Genomic DNA, 26,160 nt, shown 5'->3' with positions numbered 1-26,160 from the left:
AGCTTCAGCTGGACTCTAGCTATCCTCCGTGTCCAGCCCCGAAGGTCCTGCCACCTCTTCTGGCAGTTGCGGATCCGGCGTTTGTAGACCCCCACAGAACAAACAGCCCGGGCGATGGTCAGCCAGATCTCCTGCTTCTGGTGGGCATCAACCTGTGAGGATGACAAAGTGAAAAGTACATGCCCCAGATGTGTGCAGCACACATTTGGATATACATGTCATCATCACAAAGGGAAATGAATTACACAGGTAGTGCAACCATGGGGAAGGAAAAATCACCTGCATGTCTGACATGTTAACAATGCCTGGATAGTTTAAGCTTGCAATAATGCACTTTAGCAGCAGGAAACCTATTCATTACATGCACCCACACACTTTGGGGAATGAAAGTAGCCATTGAGAATGCTTGCCACTGGTGTACACAATGCTAGTCAGCCAACATGCATAATTATGAAGTCAGTGGACTGCACACTCACCTGCTCCCCTGGCTTCCCATAGAGCTTGCTGTACTCTGGAAGGAGCCCGTCCAGCAGGGCCTGGTTCTCCTCCTCAGTGAAGGCTGGGGCCCTCTCCAGAGTACGTGCCATAGCAGGAGCCAGAGGATGTAGAGACTGCAGCAGTGGTAGCAGGGATGTGGTCCAGTAGCATGTAGTTCAGGCAAGTGAGCTCCCTGGGGGCCAGCCAGCCTTATATCTGTGCTGCAGAGGCAGACTCTGTGCCATGTGTCCCAAGTGATAGGTCCAACACGGTTGCATTCTATGAATCTGGCCAATCCATTTAAAAGTACGACTCGTACACGCCTTCCGCATCGTTCAAATCTTTTCCTTCATGGAACACTTGAAATTGCAACCTTGTTGTAGGCATCCAACTGAATTTCCAGTGCACAACTCGTACAAGTTTGGAATCTGCATCCGTCTCCATGACAGTCCAGAGCCAATGGGTGCGCCCGGCTCGTTCAACTGACTGTACAACGCGTATTTTGAATATATTCATGCACCCGTCTCCATACGATTCAATGGCCAAGGCGTACGCCTGTCTCGGACCATGTCTGTCTGAGGCGTATGCATGATAGTCACCCAAGTCGGTCCTCATTGCATTCAATGGCAAAGCGTACGCACGGTTCGGACATGACCCGTGCAATGCGTACGCATTGTTACCCGCGTCGGTCCTCATTGCATTCAATGACAAAGCGTACGCACGACTCGGACATGACCCGTGCAATGCGTACGCATTGTCACCCGCGTCGGACCTCATTGCATTCAAAGACAAAGCGTACGCACGACTCGGACATGACCCGTGCAATGCGTACGCATTGTCACCCACGTTGGACCTCATTGCATTCAAAGACAAAGCGTACGCAAGATTCGGACATGACCCGTGCAATGCGTACGCATTGTCACCCGCGTCGGACCTCATTAGTGTGACTATTATACGAATGCAACACACATACACAGTGACACCTGTGCACACCTACCACACTACAGCATTGGCCACACAGTGTCCCATGGCATGTAAGGCTGCATTCCCTGGGTGTTTGGGGGGGCACATCTGTGTTTTAGGCTGGCACTTTGTGCAGCCACTCCCAGGCTGTGCACGTGTACATGGGGGCAGAATCCTTTGTGTGTTGTGCACATTACCACTGTGATGTGCAATTGGACAGTAATGAGTCACGGACACAGTGTCAGGTTGGATATGTTTAGGACAGGTCACATACACCCTGAGTCCTGGGGGTGATGGCATGTACGTCACAGTGATACCTGTAGTCACAATACTGATGTGCACCCACAGTCTGTGTGCATGTTGTGTCTCAGATGTGTCTGATCAAATGTTCCCAATGGGTGACTGTCTCCACATCCATGTGGTATATGCATCCACCTTGATGGGGTGTGTGTCTAAGAGACGTACATGTTGGGCCGGCAGGAACAGCAGTGGCCATTACCTGTGGGACTTACGCTTGCCTTGTGGTGTGTACGTGCTATGCCATGTCCATTGCTGTGTTGATGTGGCAATACAGGGAGCTTGGGTTTCTGCATGGCAAAGATCTGTGATGCCTGGGAGACATGAGGCCTCAATTGTCACTGTGGTGTGTGTTTGGAACGTTGCAGCAGCACATAGGTTGGGTGACACAGCCAGATGATTGGCCATTGCACTATATGGGACTCATGTGGACATGTGGAATTGAGATGTGAGGTGGTGGTCTTGTAGGTGACATATGTTTCCATGACCAACAGCACACACCTCAGTACATTGTGTAATGTCATGAACTAGCATGTGATATTGATCGTGGTCATGGCCACATGGATGGATGAACTGACAATCTTCCTTTGTGCATCTCTGTACTGCAGGGCACCAGCTGTCCATCGGCCGTTCCCAGACCTTGCAACCATGCAGGAACGCGACTGTATCAGATGGTACCGCTTCACCAGGCCACTGATTGAGGAGTTGGCGGAGCAGTTGGCGCCACATTTGCTACCTTGCCGGACATACCCTACAGCGCTGACCCCAGAAGTGAAGGTGATGGCAGCCCTGCACTTCTTTCCTACAGGTACCTTCCATTACACTATGGCTACTGGTAGTGGGATGTCACAAACGATGTTTAGTCGGGTGCTACGCGATGTCTTGGAGGGGATGTTGCAATTCCTCGACCTGTGTATAAAGTTCCCAAGCACAGCTGAACTTCCTGAAATAAAGGATGCCTTTTATACACTGGGGAGGATGCCGAACATCATCGGATCTATTGATGGGACACATGTTGACCTGATACCACCACAGGCACATGAGCAGGCATACCGGAACAGGAAGAACTACCATTCAATCAATGCTCTGGTGGTCTGTCTTGCTGACATGTCAATCACACATGTGTGTGCATGGTTCCCTGGTTCTGCGCACGATGCCTACATTATGAGGAGTAGTCGCATTGCAATGCTGATGTCACAGATGCCAGCTCACCATGCCTGGCTTGTCGGTGTGTACTGACTGTTTCTCATTGTGTGTGTATGTCAATGTTGTAATCCGCACTCCTACAAAACTCAGCTACTTTTTCATTTTTGTGTGTGTAGGTGACTCCGGATACCCCAACATGCCGTGGTTGCTGACACCCCTCAGGAACCCTGTGACAACAGCCGAGCTGTGCTACAATGAGGCACATGGTCGGAGCAGGAGGATGATTGAGCGGACATTCGGCCTCCTGAAAAGCCGCTTTTGCTGTCTGGACAAGACCGGAGGGGCCCACCCATATGAGCCTGCAAAGGTGTGCAAAATAATCCTTGTCTGCTGCATGGTACACAACATGGCAGTGCGGAAGGAGGTGCCTTTAATCCAGGATGACGATGGCGATGATCAACATCCGGCACCTGCGGAGGATCCCGGCCTGGGCCAAGATGCCAGTGATGAAGAAGATGATGGTGACGTCCGCTCCCAGCTCATCAACAACTTCTTCACCTGAATATGAGTTTCCATGGTTGTTATGTGAATGTATGGAGGTAGCCTGGAATGTGTTGTGCCAGCTCTGTTGCTGTCTGAGTGTGTCTGTGTGCCACTTGATGTGTCCATTCAGGTGGTGCGTACTCCACAATAGGGTAGTACTGCTAACTAGTGTTTGTGTAGGTGTCTTGCAACGTGTATCTGAAAGAAACACGTTAGTTAGATTCCTCACCTTAGAATATCCCCAGGCGTCAGACTGGATCCGGAAGATTTTTCGTCAGCAATACCCCTTGCGCGTCGCTAGGCGTCGTCTGCGGCTCCGCGTCCGTCGTCGGCGTCGTGCGCCGGGATGACGTCGTCGGAGTACTTAGACGCCGCCCTCGCGCGCTGACGTCAGTTCTTCTTTTTTCCGCGCCAGTAAGCGCAGATCCGGGAGAGCTACCCCTTTTAGTCTTTTTTGACTAAATCTTTTTTGATCATTTTTGATCCTTGTCTGTCGACATGAGGAGCCTGGCCCCGCCGTCGACGCCCGCTGGCGCGCCTTCGGGCCCCGCGGACTCGACTGGGCGATCTTGCCTGCCGGCGGCTCCGGCCCCGGCGCCGTCGACGACTCCGGTCTCGACGCCGCAGGTCCCCGCGGGGCCCATGCTTGGGCCCCAGTCGACGCCGGTTGACCTAGTCACTCCTCCACCGGCGCCGACGCCTGAACCACCGACGCCGTCACCGGCGCCGCCGGCGCACACGCCTACACCTCCGGCGCCGCCGACGCCTTTGGCGCCGACACCGCCCCAGTTTAGCCCTCATCCGGACCCGGCGCCGCAGCGGCGTCGACCGACGCCGCATCCGACGCCGCTTGAGTCCTACCATCTCTACAGTCCGGTTCCGATCATTCCTCCTGTTTATCAGGAATCGGAAGAAGGGGGCGACTGGGAGGGGTTCGAGGACCCTATGGCTGTTCAGTCACAGCTTTCTCAGGACTGGGCAGATGAACTGGGGGAGGCCAGTGGGCTGGACACCTCGCCAGACACTGGATTCACTTCTCCTCCGACCGTGGCTTCGGAGGAGGGTGCAGCATTTTCTGTGGTGCTGCGCAAGGCGGCCGAGGCCCTTGGGCTCGAGTTGCCTGCCGTGGCTGTGAGGACTAACATCCTCACTGAGGTGCTTCAAACCTCAGCAAGCTCCACTGAGCCTCTGCTGCCGTTCAACGAGGCCCTCACTGACGTTCTGCAGGGCACCTGGTCCAAGCCCTCCACAGTTCCTCCTGTGGATAGGAACGTTGCCAGGCGCCACCGCCCTGCTCCGGGCGACCCCAGTTTCCTGTCCCAACACCCCACCCCCGAGAGTCTGGTTATCCAGGCCTCTACCTCCCAATCCTCCTTCCCGACCGCTCCGCCGGATCGGGATTCCAAGAGACTCGAGCAGTTTGGCAAGAAACTGTTCTCGTCCCTTAGTTTGGGCCTGCGGTCCTTAAATACCGCCTGTCTCTTGGACCGTTATTCCCATTCCCTGTGGGATACGGTGGAGGACGTGCTGCCCCTGTGTCCGGAGGAGGTCCGGACGCGTCTTAACCAGGCTTTGGCCGATGGGAGGGATGCAGCACGGCACGCCATACGATGTGGGCTTGACACCACGGACTCGCTGGGTCGGGCGATTTCAACCACGGTGGCGCTCCGCCGCCACGCCTGGATGCGGTCCACGTCATTTTCCGGGGATGTCCAGACCACCCTCATGGACATGCCCTTTGATGGCACTCGCCTGTTTGGTGAGAAGGCGGACAGTGCGCTGAACCACTTTAAGGACTCCCGGGCTACGGCCAAGTCCTTGGGCCTCTCGGCTCCGCGGGCGCACACCTCTGCTTTTCGCCCCTTTCGTGGCCAAGGAAGGGGCGCCTCCTCACGTCCGCAAAGCCACCAGCCGCAGAACCAACCTGCGCGCGGACGTGGCTTCCGCCGTGGCGGAAATGGAGGCCGACGTGGTCAGCCCACTTCCACCCCGGCAGCATCCGCCTCAAAGCCCTCCCAGTCCGAGCTTTCAGGCCCATACCACGCCAGTGGGCGGCAGAGTTCGCCATCACCTGCTCCACTGGCGGTCCATAACATCGGACAGGTGGGTGCTGCAAATCGTCCGAAGGGGCTACTCCCTCCCCTTCGAGACGACCCCTCCAGCCATGCCACCGCAGCACCACCGTATCTCGGGGGATCATTTGAATCTTCTCCGCGAGGAAGTTTCGGCTCTCTTGGCCAAAGGGGCCGTCGAGCGCGTTCCGAGTCCAGAAGTAGGTCGTGGTTGTTATTCCCACTACTTTCTGGTTCCCAAGAAGGGCAAGGGGGGCCTACGCCCTATCTTGGACCTCCGGAACGTCAATGCCTTCCTCCGAAAGGAAAGGTTCAAGATGCTAACGTTGGCTCAGGTTTTAGCTGCCCTAGACCCTGGAGACTGGATGGTAGCGTTGGACTTGCAGGACGCATATTTTCATATCCCCGTCCTGCCGGCCCACCGGCGTTACCTGCGGTTCACGGTGGGCCAAGAGCACTTTCAGTTTACCGTGCTCCCCTTCGGCCTCACCAGTGCCCCTCGGGTGTTCACGAAAGTGTTGGCGGTGGTCGCAGCTCATCTGCGCAGATCAGGGGTTTCAGTCTTCCCCTATCTCGACGACTGGTTGTTGAAGGCGGGCTCGCCCCAGGCAGTCGTCTCCCACCTCCAGACTACGGCGGATCTCCTGCATTTGCTGGGGTTTTCCGTCAACGTGCCGAAGTCACACCTGAGTCCCTCTCAGAAGCTCCTCTTCATCGGAGCGGTTCTCGATTCGGCGCAGTTCCGGGTCCATCCACCGGAACAGCGGGTCCGGGATATACAGGCCCTGATTCCCATCTTTCGGCCTCTATCCCGGGTTTCGGTCAGGCTAGTGTTGCGGCTTCTGGGGCTGATGGCCTCCTGCATCCTACTAGTGCATCACGCCAGGCGGCGCATGCGGGCTCTGCAGTGGGACCTGAAGTTTCAGTGGGCCCAGCATCACGGCAACCTGTCCGACCATGTCTTGATCTCGGAGGGCACTGCACAGCAGTTGCAGTGGTGGCTCACGGACCGCGAGTGGGTCCAGGGCAAGAGCCTCTCCCTTCCCCAACCGGAGCATGTCGTAGTGACGGATGCGTCCCTCCTGGGTTGGGGTGGCCATATGGGAGAGGCGGAGATCAGAGGCCTCTGGTCTCCGGCGGAGTCTTGTCTCCACATCAACCTGTTGGAGTTGAGAGCGATCCGGCTTGCACTGAAAGCCTTCCTTCCCTCTGTCAGGGGAAGTGTCGTGCAGCTGTTCAAGGACAACACCACCGCCATGTGGTATTGCAACAAACAGGGCGGGGTGGGGTCGTGGACCCTTTGTCAGGAGGCTCTGTGCCTCTGGACGTGGCTGGAACACCAGGGCGTCACCCTAGTGGTTCAACATCTGGCGGGCTCTCTGAACGCCAGAGCAGACGAACTCAGCCGCCGGTGCATGATGGATCACGAATGGCGTCTGAACTCCGAAGTGGCGCAAGGTCTCTTTCAGCAGTGGGGAGAGCCTTGGTTAGATCTATTCGCCACCGAAGAGAACGCGCAATGTCAGCAGTTCTGCGCGTTGGAATTTCCAAGGCGGCACTCGCTCGGCGACGCTTTTCGTCACGAGTGGAGTTGCTGTCTGTTGTACGCCTTTCCGCCTATACCACTTCTGCCCAGAGTGCTGAAGAAGATCAGGCACGACCGGGCCCAAGTCATCTTGGTGGCTCCGGATTGGGCACGAAGATACTGGTATCCCGAGCTACTCAGTCTGTTGACCGATCCCCCGATACGTCTGCCCCTTCGGGAGGATCTTCTGTCGCAGCAGCAGGGGACGGTCCTCCACCCGAACCTGTCCAGCCTCCACCTCCATGCGTGGAGATTGAGCGGCGGCAGTTGATGCCATTTGACTTGCCTCCTGAAGTCTGTGATATCATTCTGGCAGCCAGGCGTCCCTCCACAAAGTCGGTATACGCCTGCCGGTGGAACAAATTTGTGGCATGGTGCACAGCAAAGGCTGTGGATCCCCTTTCCGCCCCTCTTTCTGAGGTTCTCCTCTTCCTTCTTTCTCTGGCCCGGCAGGGCTCTGCCCTGGGCACCCTGAAAGGTTATCTTGCTGCCATCTCCGCCTTCTTGCGGCTTCCTGATCAGCCTTCTCTTTTCAAGTCCCCTGTGGTTACACGCTTTCTCAAAGGCATTACACACACGTTCCCTCCTGTCCCTTTTGTAATGCCTCAGTGGGACTTGAATCTGGTATTGACATTCCTGATGTGCGCTCCCTTCGAGCCTCTTCACAATTGTCCTCTTCGTCTTCTGACTCTTAAGACTGCTTTTCTGGTAGCCATCACCTCGGCTAGACGGGTGAGTGAGCTCCAGGCTTTATCTTCAAAGCCTCCTTTTCTATCTGTTCATCCGGACAAGGTTGTCCTTCGGCCTCGTCCCTCCTTTCTTCCTAAAGTGGTGACTCCATTTCACCTTGGGCAGTCTGTCACCTTGCCCACCTTCTTTCCGCCTCCGCATCCTTCCAAAGAGGAAGAGAGGCTCCACCGTCTGGACCCAAAACGTGCGCTCTCCTTTTATCTGGACCGCACGAAACAGTTCCGGGTGGACGACCAGCTTTTTGTTGGGTACGTGGGCGCTAAGAAGGGGAAAGCTGTGCACAAACGGACCATCTCTCGGTGGGTCGTTTTGTGTATAAAAATTTGCTATTCCTTGGCTAAAAAGGACCCTCCTGTTGGGCTGCGCGCCCATTCTACTCGGGCCACGGCGGCTACTACTGCCTTGGGACGGGGGGTCCCTTTGCAGGACATCTGTCAGGCGGCGACGTGGGCTTCGCTACACACGTTTGCCAGGCATTATTGCCTTGACAGCCAAGTCCGGAGGGATGGCTTCTTTGGCCGTTCTGTCCTCCAGGACTTTCTGGTGTGATCTTGGTTCGCAGACCCACCACCGGGGATGGTATTGCTTGGGTATCTATTCTAAGGTGAGGAATCTAACTAACGTGTTTCTTTCAGATGAACAAGTTACTTACCTCCCCGTTCTGCGAACTGACATCTAGGGTTAAGGTTGTCCTTTCAGGCCCCTAGATTTTATTTTTGGCACCAGTGTCGGTCTTTGCATGGCTCTGCGTTCCTGGCGCGGAAGGCTATGTACAAGAACTGACGTCAGCGCGCGAGGGCGGCGTCTAAGTACTCCGACGACGTCATCCCGGCGCACGACGCCGACGACGGACGCGGAGCCGCAGACGACGCCTAGCGACGCGCAAGGGGTATTGCTGACGAAAAATCTTCCGGATCCAGTCTGACGCCTGGGGATATTCTAAGGTGAGGAATCTAACTAACTAATGTTTCTTACAGATACATCGTTACCGAAGGTAAGTAACTTGTTCTTTGTGCATGTGTATTGCATTTCTCTCCTGTTCTTCTGAGCTTTTGACTGTATCTTGTCTGTCCTTCCCAGGGTACTTTGCCTGTTGTGTGGTCAACACTGACCCCCAACACCCAGAAGCCAACACCAGTGTGGAAGTTGACAATTCCCATCAACTGATGTACCACACATCCCTGGACTTCCATTCTCCAACACATTGAGAGCGTGTGTCCACTGTTACGTAGAATTACCGTGCAACTATTGTGGAATAAACGTGTTGCTGATGTGTAATGAACCTGTGCTACGCTTTGTTATGTGCGTGGTCTGTCTTCCCATATCTGAGTGACATCTGCTTACCTCACCTGTGGACTTGTTACCACTGACTGGGCTTGGTGTTGTGTCTGTGCATGCCAATGTGTTTCAGGTCAACATCATTGTGTGTGATGAGTAACATGGCCATGGTGAGTATGTTTTGTGTTGCCATAGTGGTGTGTCTCCCTCACATGTGTTACATCCCCATGACTCACCTTACGTTGGTCACATTGTTGCAGTATTTTCTATGCACTGTGTTGTGTGGCAGATCGACATCTCCCTGAACATTACAAGTTGGAATCACAACAGAGGCAAGTATGGTGTACTGGTAAGTTTATTTACAAACATGTGTGAGGGAAGTGCACAGGATGGTGGGTGCTGTACAGTGGTTTGGGAATCCAAAGTTCACATTGGAGTTGGAAGTGCTGGTAGATGAAATGTCCAGAGTAAAGTCCACAGTCATCTGATACATTGGCCCAGTATGAACCCTCCATGTCATGTGGGCGAGTTGTGTGCGATTGGACAAGGCGAACGGGTTGCGCACAAAAGAACATTGTCCAGAACAGGTTTAGAGTAGACCTGGGCGGTAAATTCCGTTCCGCTCGCGGAATTTGCGAAATTTCGGTAATTTCGCGTTCCGTGGAGAACGCGAAATTGCCCAAAATTCTGCTTTCCGCGACTTCGCGAAATTTTTTCTTGTTCGCGTTCTCAAAATGCGTGTTCGCGAGATATTTCTCCCCGAGCACGCAAACAGCAACTGTGAACAGGAAAAAAGCATCGCGAACAAGCAATTCCGCGTGTTCGCGGAATTTCTGCATGTTTGCGGAGATTTTTTACCGTTTCGCGGAGGTTTGCGTAACGCGATTACGCAAATTCCGCCCACCCCTAGTTTAGAGGCCCTGGGGGATGTGCTGGGACACCTGCCTCTCACATGTCCTTCTTTGGACGACCCCTCTTTTTCCGGGGGGGATCCTCATGTGCAGGCCTATGTGGTGCAGGGGACTCTCCGCCAGAGTCCTCCTCCCTCCCTGTGGCGCTGGCAGATGGTTTTGCGACAGATGTTGTGGGCACACAGGGGGGTGTGGACATGTTGGTGTTGATCTAGCGGAGGCATTGTTGTATGTCCCTATGCACCGCAGTGATGTCATCCCACTTGGCCTCCATGCGGGCATTGTGGGCGACCTGCTCGTGTTGCATGTCCTTGAGGATCCCCACTGCCAGGCCAAATCTTACGGTGATAACCTGGTACGCATCTAAGATGCATGCCAGGTGGGGGTCATCATACAGTCCAAACCCCTCTGAAAGGCACGCCCTGTGCCTCCCACTCCTCCCAGCACCCCTCTCCACACGAGCAGGACCAGCGGCGGGACGCACAGGTGACACTGGGACCCCTTGGGTGGTGTTGCTGGTGGTGTTTGCTGTAGCTTCCAGGGGGTCCTGTGTCCCTGTGCTGTGGGTGTTGATTGGCCTTGGTCTGTCCGTGTTGGCGGGGTTGCCCTGTCGGTGTCCAGATGCTGGAGGCGTGGGTACAGGGATGGGCAGATGTTGATGCTGCTGGTGCTGCATGATGGCTCACACCGGAGGGGCCAGGTTGGTCGTCGTCATCCAAAGAGGGCATTGAGAGAGTCAGAGCAGAGATCTCAGTGTCCACCAGAGTCTGGTACTGGGTATCCTCATCATTTGGTGCTGGTTGCCCAGCACCACCTGTGTTTGGAAGAGACACACAATAAGATTTATGTTTCTACTTGCATCGTTGGTTCACAAACATGACATTTTCTACTTTTCAAACAGATGCCTGCCTGTACAGTGCTTTTTCCCAGCTTGTCACGGACAGAGTTTGATATTGTTGTTGACCATTTCCCAGCATGGCCTTGTGCTCCCCACAACAGAGCCCAGTGTCAGACATCTTGTCAGTCCCTTTGTGAGAAGTTGGCCTGATATGTAGTGCTCACTATTCTAGTGATCACTGTGTATCATTCCAAACGACCCTTATTGATGATTGGTTGTAAGTCAACCTTATAGACCAGCTATCCTAGTAGCGTGGATACGAGCAGTCTTAGGCTAAACTCTAGAGGGCGTGTTAAGCCAGCTGTTTACCATCACATATACCCCTTGAACACCAAGTGAAAGGACACCACACAAGTTGTTATGAAAATAAAAGGATATTTATTTATAACAAGACTACCCTGGCTCTTTATGAGTCAGGGAGCTAAGCACACTACAAAACTCTTAGAAAAATACTTCAGTTGCACAATTTACACAAATGCCCGAGGGGCACGAGAAACCATCTACACTAACAGTGAAATGCGAATGGTTAGAGTCTGGAGGTACTGATTCCGGAGTGTTCCGATCAGTGGGACTAAACGAAAAAGGAACTGGACACTTGTAGAGCGAACCTGCGATGGAGCACCGAGATGCTCGAGTTACCTAGCCCGGAGGCTGCGGCTGCGTGAAGTTCGGCAAGATGTCGGGAGTCCTCGTGTAGTCTCAGGAGCCTGAAAGAAGAAGTTGCTGGCAGGCGACCAGTGACGATGTTCAGAGCGATCCAAGCCTGGATCGGTGATGAAGGAAACCTGAAAGCAGAGGGGACTCAGTTCTCAACCGCTAGCCAGCGATCGTGTGGGTACCAGGGGGGTACCGGCTGAAGTCACCTCGACCAGGTGAGTGGGTGACGTCGGACTCGGCTGTTCCTCGGACCAGGAGGCGCGGCGGCGACCGGGATGGAGGGCGAGCTGTCCCACGAAGGTGTCTGCTGTCGATGATGCTGGGCCCAGGAAGGGGCAGCGGATCTTGGCAGTGGCAACCCAAGCGGGGGAGTCAAGATGGCGTCGGGAGTGGACCAGGAGGGTCCGTGGTACTCCTCTGTTGAAGGGGAGCAAGAGCCAGTCTGGAGCAACCAGACCGGTGATGCAAATAATCTTGGAGCGTCGTGAAGAGGGCCACAAGCCGGTCGGCAAGTGGTCGGACAACGCTGGGAACAGCAAGAAGCGGAAGGGCCCCCACGCAGATCTCGTGGATGCTGGGGAGACAGACTTCGATGCTGGAGCTGCTCAGGGTTTAGGGCTTCTCAAACCCTAGGTGCACTCACTCGAGGGTCCCTCGGTGGGCGTGCTAGATAAGCGTCGTGCAGGTTCTGAAGATAGCCGGTCCCGCAGGTCTCGTCACACCTACGACTCTCAGCTGGGCTGATGAGGTAGGTAAAAGGTCAGAGATGGCAGGGAACTCGGGTCTCGTCGAGCTGGGCAGTCTTGATCCGTAGGAGACGTACAGCAAACCGCAAGCGCTTAGGTGGTGCCTGCTGGTGCAGGGTGGCTACTCCTTAGCCACAAGGGAGAGTCTTCAGAAATAGTCAAGAGTTCCTTTCGTGGAAAGTGGTTCGTGATTCGGAGTTATCCGATTATCTGATTATCCAATTTGGGAAGGGGACTCGCTCCTACCTTTATTCTAAGAAAAGGGGCTGGCCCGTGACTAGGTTCTACCTATGGGTGGAGCCAGGAGGGGGGTGGTTACACCCCTATCCTTTGTCCGGCTTCGCGCCAGCTCAGGGGCTGGTGTGCCCCCGAAACTGGTTTGAGCCGGGCTATGCACAGTGAGCACCGGGGTGCCACTTGCAATCACCTTCCTTTCAGCCCTGCCTACCTGGGATACACAAACCCTGTCTGGGATGGTGCTAACACCGCCCTCGACAGGAAACCCTTTGTCCAAGCTCCCCTTGCTGGAAGGTCCCCCAGCAGCAGGAGGTCAGACTTGTGTCTGGTGGCAGCATCCATTTTGTGATGCTGAGGCTTGAGTCAACTTTAACCGGGGTTCAAGGTTACTTCCATGTCGTGTCCCTCTAAAAGGGGGGAATGCTAACCCCGTCGCCAGGACTGGCGAGGGGTTCGTATTCCCATTCGTATGACACCTTACTCGACATGTGTAGGTGATGTGATGCCAAAGTTAGCAAATAACCGCAAGGATTATAATGCATTAAAAGTAGTTGGCCCGCGTCACCATGGAACGGCTATTAGGACTTGGTTCCGCAAGCCGTCGACGGGCTCAGCTCGCGCCAGAGCACCGTCCCACATGATTCCCTGCACTGTGCCTTCAGGATTGATAAGGCCTGCTATAGGAGTGACTGATAGGAATCCATGTGTCCATTTTAGGGTTTAGGTGTAGGAATACTACACCTACAGCAACGGGTGATTACACCACGTGGCCCCAGCTGTCGTGCAGCCAGTTGTGTCAGATTTGGGCGGCCATTCCAGGGGTGGCATAATACATGCTTCAGCCCCTGGTAGGCCCTGGGTACACCGATGCCCTGGATACCTGTGGTATGCTGAGACAGGGACTGACAAGGCGGCCCAGTTCCAATTAGTGGATGCACCTAATGTACATGTGTGTTAATTTCGAGAGAGAACAGCTAGGCTGTGGGTCTGATTGGCAGGCCCACAGCCGGAGAAAGTCGTAAACCAATGAAGCAAAAGCAAAAAATCTGGGTGATCATAGGATTGCAGACCCTACTCTCCTACATGACCCCCCCCCCAAACTTTGGGACAATAAGCTAACCTTGACCAGGTGAGTCTTCTTACTCTAAGTGGAAATACCTGGAGAGCCCATCTGCATTGCCATGATCAGTGCCAGGTCTATGCTCCACTGTGAAGTCCATCCCCTGTAGGGAAATGGACCACCTAAGTAGTTTGGGGTTTTCACCCTTCATTTGATTTAGCCACAAGAGGGGCTTATGGTCGGTCTGAATCTTGAAGTGAGTGCCAAACAAGTATGGCCTCAACTTCTTCAGGGCCCAAACCACAGCAAAGGCCTCCCTCTCAATAGCTGACCAATTCTTCTCTCTGGGGGTCAGCCTCCTGCTAATAAAAGCTATGGGCTGGTCATGACCATCAAAATTCAGTTGCGATAGAACAGCTCCCACACCCAGCTCCGAAGCGTCTGTTTGGACAATGAATGGTTTGGAGTAGTCTGGACTCTTTAGGATAGGTGCTGTGCACATGGCCTGCTTTAGGTCATCGAATGCCTTCTGACAGCTTGCTGTCCACTGAACTTTTTTTGGCATCTTTTTACTTGTCAGGTCGTTTAGCGGGGTCACAATGGATCCATAATTTCTGACAAATTTCCGGTAATAACCAGTCAGGCCCAAGAAAGCTCGAACCTGAGTCTGGGTGGTTGGAGGAGCCCAGTCCTGGATGGCCTGTATTTTGCTCTCCAATGGTTGAACCTGGCCTCCACCTACAAGGTGGCCCAGGTATACAACCTGTGTCTGCCCTATCTGGCACTTGGTGGCCTTGATAGTGAGGCCTGCCTTCTGCAGGGCCTCTAACACTTTCCTCAGGTGGACCAGGTGATCCTCCCAGGTGGAGCTAAAGACAGCGATATCGTCCAGATACGCCGCACAGAAGTCGTCCAACCCAGTGAGAACTCGATTCACCAGCCTTTGGAAGGTGGCAGGTGCATTTTTCAAACCAAAGGGCATTACCACGAACTGATAATGCCCACCCGGGGTAGAAAATGCTGTTTTGGGCTTGGCCTCCTCAGCTAACCTGATTTGCCAATACCCAGCTGTCAGGTCAAACGTACTTAAGTAGTTGGCCGAGGCCAACCGGTCGATAAGTTCGTCTGCTCTTGGTATCGGGTGGGCGTCAGTCTTAGTGACCGCATTGAGACCTCTGTAGTCCACGCAAAACCTCATCTCTTTCTTACCGCCCTGGGTGTGAGGTTTCGGCACGAGCACTACGGGACTAGCCCAGGGGCTGTCCGAGGGTTCAATGACTCCCAGCTCCAACATTTTCTGCACCTCTGTCTTGATGCAGTCTCTGACATGATCAGGTTGCCGATAGATTTTACTCTTTACGGGCAGACTGTCCCCAGTGTCGACCTCATGGGTACACCACTTGGTCTGACTGGGTGTCAGAGAGAACATATGTCGAAAGGATTGAAGAACCTGTTTACAATCCTCTTGTTGATGTCCAGAGAGGCTGCCACAAAAGACAACACCATCTACTGATCCATCGTCAGGGTTCTGAGAGAGCAGGTCTGGGAGAGGGTCACTCTCCTCCTCCTGTCCCTCATCTGTGGCCATGAGCAAGCCCATGCCCTCCCTGTCGACATATGCCTTGAGCCTGTTTACATGGAGCACCCTGTGGGGGCTCCGGGGAGTTCCCAGGTCTACCAAGTAGGTGACCTCTCCCTTTTGCTCAATGATCGTGTGGGGCCCAGACCATTTGTCTTTGAGTGCTGCTGGGGCCACTGGCTCCAGCACCCACACCTTCTGTCCAGGCTGGTACACAGTCAGGACAGCCTTTTGGTCGTGCCAAGCTTTCTGTAATTCTTGGCTCGCCTCCAGGTTTTTAGACGCCTTTTCCATGTACTCCGCCATCCGCGAGCGGAGACCGAGCACATAGTCCACAATGTTTGATGCCGGCTTTCTGAGAGGTCTCTCCCATCCTTCCTTTACAAAACAAAGGGGTCCCCTTACAGGATGTCCGAACAGAAGCTCAAAAGGGCTGTAGCCAACCCCCTTCTGCGGGACCTCTCTGTAGGCGAACAAGAGGCAGGGTATCAGGACATCCCATCTCCGCCGAAGCTTTTCAGGTAGTCCGTGAATCATCCCTTTTAGGGTCCTGTTGAATCTCTCAACAAGCCCATTGCATTGTGGGTGATAGGGTGTGGTGAACTTGTAGTTGACACCACATTCCTTCCACATAGCAGTCAGATATCCCGACATGAAGTTTGCACCTCTGTCTGAGACGACCTCCTTAGGGAAGCCCACTCTGGAGAACACTCCAAGTAGGGCCCGTGCCACCACAGGTGCTGTAGTGGTCCTAAGGGGAATAGCTTCAGGATACCTGGTGGCGTGGTCCACCACCACCAGTATAAACTTGTGCCCTGATGCTGTCTGGGGTTCCATTGGTCCGACAATGTCAATCCCCACTCGTTCAAAGGGTACCCCCACCACTGGTAGTGGTATGAGGGGGGCCTTTGTCGTGCCACCTGACTTACCACTGGCTTGGCAAGTGACACAGGAGCGGCAAAACTCCTTCGTATCTTCGGACATGTGGGGCCAGTGAAAGTGTGGAACAATTCTGTCCCAAGTCTTATTCTGGCCTAAGTGACCTGCAAGGGGAATCTCGTGGGCCAAGGTGAGAAGGAAACCTCTCAGAGACAAGGGGATGACCAGCCTCCTGGTCGCACCAGGTTTGGGGTCTCTTGCCTCGGAGTACAGGAGTCCATCGTCCCAGTACACTTTGTGGGTACCTGTGGCGTTCCCTGCAGCCTCAGCAGCGGCCTGCTGTCTGAGGGGTTCAAGTGAGGGGCAGTCTAACTGTGCCTTCCCCAGGTCTTCCCTGGAGGGTCCCCCTGAGCCCAGAAACTCAACCTGACCAGGTTCAAGCTCTTGCGGCTCAGTTTCCCTCAGTTCTTTAAGGTCAGCCTCCTCGGAGACTTGATCCACGACCTGGGGCAAGGGGGAAGGCGAAGCCTTACCCTTACTGCTCCTTTTCTTGGAAGGTGTCTGGTCCGTTCTTCCAGGATCCAGCACCTGTTCAGTGGGGCATCTTTTGGCCTGTGACCTGGTCACAGCAAGGACATGTGCTGGCAAGCCTAACATCTCCATGTGAGTCCTCTGCTCCACTTCTGACCATTGTGACGTTTCCAAATCATTGCCCAACAGACATTCTACGGGGAGGTCTGAACTAACCACAACCTTTTTCGGGCCACTTACCCCTCCCCAGGAGAAATCAACAACTGCCATACTGTGATTGGTAGTGACGTTGCTGGCATTGGTCACTAGGTAACTGGTACCTAGCATGATCTGTCCAGGGTCCACGAAGTTAGGCGTCACCATGGTGACACTGGCACACGTGTCCCTGTAGGCCTGAGCCACTTTTCCATTTATCAAAGGTGTCTGTCTGTATTTGCCCAAAGTATTGGGACTGGCATCAGGGGACATATCCATATCCCCTGTACAGACAAGGACGGCCTGAGTGAGCGTGCCGACTAAGTCGTCACTCCCCTCGGTTCCCAAGGTTAACCCAACTAATGCCTTGGGAGGCGCACTACCACTGCTGACTGTACTAGGGGGCGCAGGTGCCTTAGGGGCTGCAGTGGCAGGAGTTTGCCCTCCTTTCTTGGTGCACTCACTAAACCAGTGAGTCTTACTTTTACAGTATTGGCACCACCTTTTTGACTGGCCTTCTTGAGTCTTCTTCTTCTGTGAAGCCTGACCCCCACCCTCTTTGGTTTGTTGGGGACCTGTCGAAGACTTCTGGTCATTTTGTTCGTTCTTGTTACCCTTTTGGTCTGCTTTCTTCTGACCACCCTGGTTCTGATTCTGGTTCTGCTTGACCCTTGTTCTGACCCATCTGTCTGCCTTCTTTCCCAATTCTTGGGGAGAGGTCAGATCCGAGTCGACAAGGTGCTGATGCAACAATTGGTTCTGACAGTTGTTTAAAATCTGTTCTCGCATGATAAGATTGTACAATCCTGTGTAATCAGTAACCTTGCTACCCAGCAACCAGCCTTCCAAAGCCTTAGTGGCACAATCGACAAAGTCAGCCCAATCCTGAGACTGAATTTTCTGGGTGTCCCGGAACAGCACCCGGTACTGTTCCGTGGTTAAGCCGAACCCATCAATCAGTGTGTTCTTCAGGACTTGGTAGTTGTTAGCATCCTCAGCTCTCGTAGTGAGGAGCTTGTCCCTTCCTTTACCTTCAAAGGAAAGCCACAGTATAGCTGCCCACTGACTTGGGGGGACGCACTGGACAGTGCAGGCCCTCTCCAAGGCAGTTATCCACTTGTGGATGTCGTCCCCTTGTTTAAAGGGGGGCACTATTTTACTCAGGTGTCTAGTGTCTATACCCCTGTCTTTCTCTCTATTGAGAATGCTGCCACCAGTGGGATCTAACCCACTTAATTTCTGCTCTCGGGCCAAGGCAAGTCTTTCTTTGGCGAGGGCAAGTTCTTCCCGCTCGATCCTCAGATTGACCTCCCGCATCTTCGCTTCATGCTCCCTCCTCTGAGGGGAAGTCATTCCTCTCTGAGAAGATGCCTGAGAGACATGTGTATGAACCGATCTGCCAGAGCCTAGCTCGTCCGTTCCCAAGGTTAAGCCTGCTTGAGCGTGGGCCCGGGGCTCCCCCAGTTCCATTCTCATGCCTGCTTAAGTTGGTCCTTGTAAGCCTGCCGACTACCACTGGACCTTTGTCTGCCTCGTCTCCCGATAACTCGTCCTCGTCCTCCTCCTCTGTGTGGAGGTCGAGGTCTGGGTCACCGAGGGTTCCCTCTAAGGGAGGCATGTTCCCATCTGCACTGGGGGGACCTGGGTTAGAGGACCTCCTAGCATCGTACGCCTCTAAGAGACCTATCAGTATTGCGATGGTAGGGTTAGAACCCTGGTTTAGCTTCCTGGAGGCACACAGTTGTCTCATCTCCTTGAAGCTAAGAGTTGCATATCGTGACACGACCTGTGGAGGGTCACTGACCACTAAGGGAGTCCCTGCAGACTCTCCGTGGACCGACATGCTTTTCTAGTGAGGTGTAAGTGTTGCACCTACCTACACTATGGGTTTACCTACTGATCCCTTGCTAAGAGTTGTAGTCAGGGTGTGCTAAGCCCTGTTACACTACAACAGCCGGTTCAGTAGAACTCGGAGTATTCTAAGTTAAGTTATATGTACCTGGGTACTTATGTGATCTTTCACTGCGATATTCTTAGGATACGTGTGTGGTAAAACAACAGCAAGCTCAAATCCCAACCGCTGCTCACCAATGTGAGAAGTTGGCCTGATATGTAGTGCTCACTATTCTAGTGATCACTGTGTATCATTCCAAACGACCCTTATTGATGATTGGTTGTAAGTCAACCTTATAGACCAGCTATCCTAGTAGCGTGGATACGAGCAGTCTTAGGCTAAACTCTAGAGGGCGTGTTAAGCCAGCTGTTTACCATCACATATACCCCTTGAACACCAAGTGAAAGGACACCACACAAGTTGTTATGAAAATAAAAGGATATTTATTTATAACAAGACTACCCTGGCTCTTTATGAGTCAGGGAGCTAAGCACACTACAAAACTCTTAGGAAAATACTTCAGTTGCACAATTTACACAAATGCCCGAGGGGCACGAGAAACCATCTACACTAACAGTGAAATGCGAATGGTTAGAGTCTGGAGGTACTGATTCCGGAGTGTTCCAATCAGTGGGACTAAACGAAAAAGGAACTGGACACTTGTAGAGCGAACCTGCGATGGAGCACCGAGATGCTCGAGTTACCTAGCCCGGAGGCTGCGGCTGCGTGAAGTTCGGCAAGATGTCGGGAGTCCTCGTGTAGTCTCAGGAGCCTGAAAGAAGAAGTTGCTGGCAGGCGACCAGTGACGATGTTCAGAGCGATCCAAGCCTGGATCGGTGATGAAGGAAACCTGAAAGCAGAGGGGACTCAGTTCTCAACCGCTAGCCAGCGATCGTGTGGGTACCAGGGGGGTACCGGCTGAAGTCACCTCGACCAGGTGAGTGGGTGACGTCGGACTCGGCTGTTCCTCGGACCAGGAGGCGTGGCGGCGACCGGGATGGAGGGCGAGCTGTCCCACGAAGGTGTCTGCTGTCGATGATGCTGGGCCCAGGAAGGGGCAGCGGATCTTGGCAGTGGCAACCCAAGCGGGGGAGTCAAGATGGCGTCGGGAGTGGACCAGGAGGGTCCGTGGTACTCCTCTGTTGAAGGGGAGCAAGAGCCAGTCTGGAGCAACCAGACCGGTGATGCAAATAATCTTGGAGCGTCGTGAAGAGGGCCACAAGCCGGTCGGCAAGTGGTCGGACAACGCTGGGAACAGCAAGAAGCGGAAGGGCCCCCACGCAGATCTCGTGGATGCTGGGGAGACAGACTTCGATGCTGGAGCTGCTCGGGGTTTAGGGCTTCTCAAACCCTAGGTGCACTCACTCGAGGGTCCCTCGGTGGGCGTGCTAGATAAGCGTCGTGCAGGTTCTGAAGATAGCCGGTCCCGCAGGTCTCGTCACACCTACGACTCTCAGCTGGGCTGATGAGGTAGGTAAAAGGTCAGAGATGGCAGGGAACTCGGGTCTCGTCGAGCTGGGCAGTCTTGATCCGTAGGAGACGTACAGCAAACCGCAAGCGCTTAGGTGGTGCCTGCTGGTGCAGGGTGGCTACTCCTTAGCCACAAGGGAGAGTCTTCAGAAATAGTCAAGAGTTCCTTTCGTGGAAAGTGGTTCGTGATTCGGAGTTATCCGATTATCTGATTATCCAATTTGGGAAGGGGACTCGCTCCTACCTTTATTCTAAGAAAAGGGGCTGGCCCGTGACTAGGTTCTACCTATGGGTGGAGCCAGAAGGGGGGTGGTTACACCCCTATCCTTTGTCCGGCTTCGCGCCAGCTCAGGGGCTGGTGTGCCCCCGAAACTGGTTTGAGCCGGGCTAGCCCTCAAGGCCTTGCACTGGCTCCCTGTGCGCCAAAGGGTGGAATTCAAAGCCATGTGCACGACACACAAACTGATCAACGGTTCTGGCCCTGCGATCCTCAGCAGCTTGGTCACCCCCTACAAAGCGTCCAGATCCCTCCGTTCGGAGAATGAGCACTTTGCCAACATCCCCAAATTTAAAAGGGCACGGACAGGAGGACGCCGATTTTCGGTTCAAGCGGCCAAGGGATGGAATACCCTCCCACGCACCCTGAGACTGGAATCCAGTTATCTTGTTTTTCGCAAAAAACTGAAAACGCACCTTTTCCCGAAATAATTGTCCCTACTCTCCTCCCTTCCCTCAATGGATAAACAACCTTTTCACAGCGCGGGGATGCCCTTGGGTCACCAGGCGCTATACAAATCGCTAAAATAAAAAAATAAAAAAATATGCACAGTGAGCACCGGGGTGCCACTTGCAATCACCTTCCTTTCAGCCCTGCCTACCTGGGATACACAAACCCTGTCTGGGATGGTGCTAACACCGCCCTCGACAGGAAACCCTTTGTCCAAGCTCCCCTTGCTGGAAGGTCCCCCAGCAGCAGGAGGTCAGACTTGTGTCTGGTGGCAGCATCCATTTTGTGATGCTGAGGCTTGAGTCAACTTTAACCGGGGTTCAAGGTTACTTCCATGTCGTGTCCCTCTAAAAGGGGGGAATGCTAACCCCGTCGCCAGGACTGGCGAGGGGTTCGTATTCCCATTCGTATGACACCTTACTCGACATGTGTAGGTGATGTGATGCCAAAGTTAGCAAATAACCGCAAGGACTATAATGCATTAAAAGTAGTTGGCCCGCGTCACCATGGAACGGCTATTAGGACTTGGTTCCGCAAGCCGTCGACGGGCTCAGCTCGCGCCAGAGCACCGTCCCACATGATTCCCTGCACTCTGCCTTCAGGATTGATAAGGCCTGCTATAGGAGTGACTGATAGGAATCCATGTGTCCATTTTAGGGTTTAGGTGTAGGAATACTACACCTACAGCAACGGGTGATTACACCACGTGGCCCCAGCTGTCGTGCAGCCAGTTGTGTCAGATTTGGGCGGCCATTCCAGGGGTGGCATAATACATGCTTCAGCCCCTGGTAGGCCCTGGGTACACCGATGCCCTGGATACCTGTGGTATGCTGAGACAGGGACTGACAAGGCGGCCCAGTTCCAATTAGTGGATGCACCTAATGTACATGTGTGTTAATTTCGAGAGAGAACAGCTAGGCTGTGGGTCTGATTGGCAGGCCCACAGCCGGAGAAAGTCGTAAACCAATGAAGCAAAAGCAAAAAATCTGGGTGATCATAGGATTGCAGACCCTACTCTCCTACACCCTTCCCACTCCCTGTCAGGCGAATATAGTTCAGTTTGATCTTGCTGGGCCATGTGGGTGGGTGTAGGTTGTCTATGACTGCAAGTCCCATCATACTCTTGGCTACACCCCCCTTCCCAGCATGCCCATACTTCCTCCCTCTTGACTCTGCTTCCCTGTGAGGGGGTGTGACAGCAATGGCAAGATGGCTGACTGTGAAGTCCTGATGTTTGTTGTTGGCCATTTCCCAGCATGGCCTTGTGCTCCCCATAACAGAGCCCAGTGTCAGACATCTTGTCAGTCCCTTCCCACTCCCTGTGAGGTGAGTATGGTTCAGTTTGATATTGCTGGGCCATGTGGGGGGGTAGGTTGTCTGTGACTGCGAGACCCATCATACTCTTGGCTACACCCCCCTTCCCAGCATGCCCATACTTCCTCCCTCTTGACTCTGCTTCCCTGTGAGAGGGTGTGACAGCAATGGCAAGATGGCAGACTGTGAAATCCTGGTGTTTGTTTGGCTACAAGTCCAAAGTGAGCCCCTGTGCTTCACACAGCAGCACCCAGTACGGGGTATCTTTTGCTGATATTTCAATGAGGTGTGTGTCAATGCATTGTACCCGGTGAGTTGTGTGGAGTTTGTGTTGGGGGGGGGTGTCGCCCCATGCTGATAAGTATGGTCATGGCTGTCAGTCCTCCTTCCCATCATGAAATGTGCTTCCATTGTAGGACATGCAAGTTGTCTTTCAGGATGTCAGTCAGTGGTGTCCTGCTTCTGATTAGCACACAAGCGCTAGCAGGGCCTTGTGCTCCCCACAGCAGGACCCAGTGTCAGCCATCTTATCAGTCATTTTCCACTCCCTGTGATGTGGGCATGTTTCAGAGAGGTCTTGATGGGCCAATCAGGAGGGGGAGCATTATCTGTGACTACAGGCCCCATCATGCTTTTGGCTACACTCACTTCACATGCAACCCCACTATTCCTTCCTGACAGTCAGCTACACTGTGAGGTGGTGTGTTTGTGGTGGCACACTGTCTGGCAGGGTCTATTTGGCTTAGTGCCACTGGTTTGCTCTATTTGTTGGTAGGTTGGTGCATGTCATGACACAGTTCCCAGTCACTCTGAGATGGCAGGTATTGTGTTTGTCTGAACTGGCATAAACATCTTGGGCTGATTATCTATTGGTTAGTGTAGCTCTGCTTGCGGTGCATGGTTTCACTGTCCCCTTCCCACACAATCTTGGGTATGTGGTTTGTGTACTTACCAGGCTCTGGGATGTCAGTTAGGCCATGGACGCTCTCTGGTGGTAGGATGTCTCGCACCTTCTCCTCCCAGGTCCTGAAGGTTTGGTAGGAGGGCCACCGCCGGTGCACTGACTCAGGGCGTGATCTTTTTCGATGAGTTTCTTACCACCTGTTCTGGATATCGTCCTTTGTGCACCTTGCTGGTGCTTGAGCGTTCACCTTGTCCACAATCCTCGCCCACATCTTGGTTTTCTGTGAGATGGGGGTCCTTTGGACCAATGCACCAAACAAATGTGGCTCTACTCTGATGATCTCGTCTACCAGCACTTCTAACTCACTATCTGTGAACTTTGGATACTTCTTTGGGGGCATGGTGATGGTTGGTGGTGGTGAGTGATGTGTGTGTGAGGGTGCAAGTGATGGTGGGTTGGTGTTGGTTTTGCTGGGTGTATGTGTGTGTGCTTTTGTGTGAGGTGCTGATGGTGTGTGAGTTGTGTGATGGATGAGTTGTGAGTGTGTCTGTAGTTGCTGTGTACTGGTGTTTGCTGCTGGCTGTGTCTCCTGTTTGCAAGGGATGATGGTGGTGATTGTAGTCCTTTATATAGTTGGAGTGGTGGGTGTGTCTTTGTCCCAGGTTTTTTTTTGTGGTATTTATTGGCTTTGTCATTGCTAGCTTGGTCCTTTTTTTGTCTTTTTTCCTTTGTGCTTTGTAGGCATGAAGTAGACGTTCATGTGCCGGAAACGGACGCTGCTCTTGTCTCGTGCGGGCTTCTCCGCCTCGTTCACTCTGCCTATCTTCTGTGTTTGGTACGCGTCAGTTGCGGCAGTCTCTATTGCTTGTGTGCCGGGTTGTCTGTGCGTGTCGGTCGTGCAGCTTGGTCTCCGTGCGAGTCGGGCTGGTTTTACACGCATTGCATCGTACTGCGCAAATCGTACATCGTGGGTACAGGTCGGTCGGCTTCATTCCGGGTTCGTGTCGGTCGGTGATATTCGCGCCGGTTTTTGGGCCGGATCACTATTTTCCCTACGGCTCGGTCGTACGGCTTGTATTCCGTACGTGTCGTTTGTACTTCACACGCGTTGCATCGTACTGCACAGGTCATACGGCGCTGGTCCGTGTCGGTCGGTATTCGGTCCGGGTCCGTGTCGGTCGGTTTGTTTTGCGGCCGGAATCGGAATTGGCCCCTGAGTGGTAGGAATAAATATACAGCATTACTTGCCTTTTGGTAGACCCACTCTTGAAATGTACCTACAAAAATAAAGAATATAAATTCATCATTAATTATGTGATATTTCATCAGTCAGGATCACCTCCTTTAATTAAACTATCGATCTTCACATTTGAATAGTAAAAACCTGATTATATTACCCTCTCACCATAATTTGGCACCCAACACACTGTGTATAGTGAGACACTCATCTTGAATACAACAGAAGCTATCTAGAGTCATCAATGTAAAATAAAAAGTTAACTTCGTTACCCAAGTCTCATTATTGCTGTTCCAAGCTACGGGCTAGAGTAGAAATGTCACCCTATAGTCAAACTCTGCAAATAAAGGCATTTAAAAGGGAAGAACTTCATTTTTGTGTGAATGATAGTGAATCCTATGGCTTGTGTCAGCATAGACTCCTTTTTATTAACTCATGTATTCTATTAATCCTTTCACCTCTGTCTATTTGTGCATCCCCATACTCAATCTTTTGCAGTTTAAATGACTACTATAGTTTACCGGTCTCTAAGGGCATTATGGCATAGCAATGGTTCGGAGCTTGGGGAGTGGTGTAATTGTGATGCCCCTTACTCCACCTAGCTAGTTCATGTGACAATCTGTGGCAAGCCAAATAACTGCAGTAGTTCACCGGTCTCTGTGAGCCTTATACATCAGCAATGGTCCGGAGCTATGGCAGTGAAGTAATTGTAATACCCCCTTACTCCACCTATCTCGTTCTTTTTTCCATAGGTATAGAACTACGTATTTGTTCAAATGTTGACAGTGGTGAGGTTTTATACATTGGGTCCCTTTAGGGGTAAACAATTAATCAGTTTCCTACACAGACTTCCTCAATGAATATCAACCAATCCTCTTTAAAATGGGATAATGTTCTCCTTACTACTAGTGAGTGATTGTATATGATGAGTTATCGAAATCAATTATTTTTAAGAAAAACAAATTCTCATATCCACGTACCCAGCACAGTTCAAACGATGCCACGGTATTAAGTCATTGACCCCTGTTCCCTGCCCTGGAGCCTGTGTACCCATCTTTGCTCTCGCTGCAACAAAAAATTAGCAAATTTATTAACTATGATGGGAGTATACGGTTTACCTATAACAACCCATCTCCTGCCTTTTTCTGAATGTCTTTTCTGGAGAAAGTGTGCAGTTAATTTTGTCACCGTCTTTTTGCACCTGGTGTTACTCATGTGCTCTAAAATTCAGCTTTTATGTGTCTGGTAGTCATGCCTACTTATTGGTAGCCACATGGGTATTTCATCAAATAGATTACGTTCTCTGAATTACAGGTGGTATGATTCCTTGTTCCCAAGGATACTTGAGGTCAAGATCTACTGATTTTGTATTTATAGTCAGTGGCCAGGCTTTACATGTCCCACTGCCATAATGTCCTGTGATGGGAGACAGGCCCTAGGGTGTTAGATAAGTTCTTACCTTAGGTTTGACATTCTGGGGTCTAGTGTACCAAAATATTCCTAATACTCTAACTCTTTTTAGAAGAGAAAAGTGGGCTTTTCAAGTTCAGTCCATTAGAGTTCAAGATGCACCGATTTTTCATGATCTTTTTTTTTACACAATTGAAAGCAGTACTAAATGTAGTGACACAGATATTTCTATTATCTCTTTCTCTTTCATGAGTCTCCAAAAGGGACCCTTCTCACTACATGTTAAGGGTAATCCCGTTCCTAAAGTTTGTCACTCAATTTTTCCGCTTCTTTCTTGAAGTCCTTTGTTTCATAGCAATTCCTCCACAAGCCGAAGAATTGCCTGCAAGGGAAGTTTTCC

General features: G+C 52.6%; 1 protein-coding gene and 1 long non-coding RNA gene across 2 annotated transcripts in view; one reads left to right on the top strand and one right to left on the bottom strand.

The window, feature by feature from the left end:
* Positions 1-26,160, top strand: part of DNAH8 (dynein axonemal heavy chain 8) — a 13,985,216-nt gene that overhangs the window by 5,101,629 nt on the left and 8,857,427 nt on the right. The gene's annotated exons all lie outside the window — the stretch shown is intronic.
* The window catches only part of LOC146813763 (uncharacterized), a 164,344-nt gene continuing 147,673 nt past the window's right edge, over positions 9,490-26,160 (bottom strand). The window contains exons 2-3 of the long non-coding RNA XR_014962895.1: positions 23,162-24,390; positions 9,490-10,836 (exon numbers count right to left, since the gene is read on the bottom strand). This is a non-coding gene — a long non-coding RNA (uncharacterized LOC146813763). The remainder of the gene's footprint in view (positions 10,837-23,161; positions 24,391-26,160) is intronic.

The sequence above is a fragment of the Triturus cristatus genome, chromosome 6 (genome assembly GCF_964204655.1).
Source record: "Triturus cristatus chromosome 6, aTriCri1.1, whole genome shotgun sequence".
Taxonomy (NCBI): domain Eukaryota; kingdom Metazoa; phylum Chordata; class Amphibia; order Caudata; family Salamandridae; genus Triturus; species Triturus cristatus.
This window is presented reverse-complemented; position numbering and strand designations above follow the sequence as displayed.